This window comes from Hipposideros armiger, unplaced genomic scaffold (genome assembly GCF_001890085.2).
Source record: "Hipposideros armiger isolate ML-2016 unplaced genomic scaffold, ASM189008v1 scaffold_15, whole genome shotgun sequence".
Taxonomy (NCBI): Eukaryota; Metazoa; Chordata; class Mammalia; order Chiroptera; family Hipposideridae; genus Hipposideros; species Hipposideros armiger.
The window spans coordinates 4028488-4030100 of NW_017731365.1; the positions used below are offsets into that span (position 1 = coordinate 4028488).

General features: G+C 66.6%; 1 protein-coding gene across 1 annotated transcript in view; it reads left to right on the forward strand.

The window, feature by feature from the left end:
• Positions 1 to 337: 337 nt before the first annotated feature.
• CDH23 (cadherin related 23) overlaps positions 338 to 1613 on the forward strand; it is a 430582-nt gene continuing 429306 nt past the window's right edge. The window contains exon 1 of the mRNA XM_019624627.1: positions 338 to 464. The gene's annotated coding sequence lies outside the window, so the exon portion shown is untranslated. The remainder of the gene's footprint in view (positions 465 to 1613) is intronic.

A 1613-nucleotide genomic window follows, 5' to 3' on the forward strand; every position in this document is an offset into this window, starting at 1 on the left:
GGCGGGAGGTGAGGGAGGGAGCGTCAGGAGGCGGGGTCTGGGTGGCGGGGGCGAGCGGGGCGGAGGAAGCGAGGGAAAGTTGATCGCGCACTTGAGCGGCGGCAGCGGCGGCTCCAGAGAACTGGGCGCGGGCTGCCGGCGCGATGCTCAGCGAGGAGACGCGTCCGACGGCGGCCGGGCGCTGAGCCTGGAGGGGCGGGGCGCGCAGGCCCCGGGCATGGAGAGCGGGGGTACAGAGCTTCGGGACGTTTGGGGCGCGCCTCGAGCGCTTGAAGTTGCATCCAGCAAGCGGCCAGCAGCCAGCGGACCGCCCAAGGGGACGCCGGAGCGGCCGACTTGCGGCTGATGAGCCTTCGCGCCCGCAGCGAGACGCGGCGGTGGCCAGCGCCCGAGCAGGCGGCCCGTAGGGGCAGACCCGGCGGAGAGCAGAGCCCGAGGCGCGGCGCAGCGCTTCTCCGCACACGGTACCAAGAGCCGCGCACCGCGCTTTCCCTCCCCGCTTCCCTCGCCTTCACCGCGCCTTTCTCCCGCCACGAGGCGGGAAAGTTGGACCCGCGGGGTCGTGACCGCGGCTGCCGAACCACTTGTTCCGGGCGCGGCCATCGCCCGCGGCAGGCGCCTGGGGCTTTCTTCCATCCCCGGCCACTGGCCTGGGTCCTGTGCCCCGTTCGGAGCCCGCGGCTAAATGCGCGGCAACTTTGATTCCAGGGAACTCGAATTCCCTCTGCATTGGCCTTGGGAGGACAGGCACTCCTCTCCCCATCCCAGTTCCCGGACCCACGAACACTCAGGTGCTTTGCTCTCGGCGCCTGAGAGAGGGTCAGGGTCTGGGATGAGGAGAATTTCGCGGGGGTAAAGAAGGAGCTGGGATCCAATCCCGTGCCCTTCTGCGCTCTGGATCCCCAGTTGGGCAGGGGAATGGGGTGGGACGCTCCTCCGCCGCGGGTGGGCAATGGCGCTGGAGGGACCTAAAGTCACGTAGCTCTTTCCTACCCTCATCACCTCTCAGTGCCCCCGAGAGACCGACCCCAGAGGACTCCCACAACCTTTCCAAATCCGGACCAGCTATGGGAAGAAGCACCCCTCGCGGAGCAGAAAGCCTTGTTCGGCTGGCGCTCCGCTCTCCCAGTCCCCTTGCAGGCCTGCCACGAGCGGGGCTGGTTGTCCCGGGGGCCTGCGCTCAGGAGCTCTGCCCCTCGTCTCCCCTGTAGGTCAGCCCGGGATGTGTGCAGAACCCGTGCGTTCTAAGGTGGTGGCGGCACTAGCCGGTGGGCACTTGGTGCCTTGCTTTCTCAGAGGGGGCACCTAGAGCCGCTGCCTCTGTGCTTCGAGTGGAAATCAGGTGCACTAGCCGCTGGCCGCGGGCCCACTGAGACCCCATCGCTCAGCCCTGGTGCTGTCACCGGCCCACTGAGAGGAAATTAGCCTTTCCTGAGTAGTACACACTCCTACTCTCCCCAGTAATTCAGAAAGCGGTGCCTGCCTCTTCCTTGTACTTGGCCCTCTCAGACCAGAGCAGGCACTGACCCTTGCCTTTCAGCTGCTTAGCAAGCGCCCCCACCCCAATTTGGATTTTGAAATAAGCTGGAGAGGCACATGAGAATTGCGTGAGT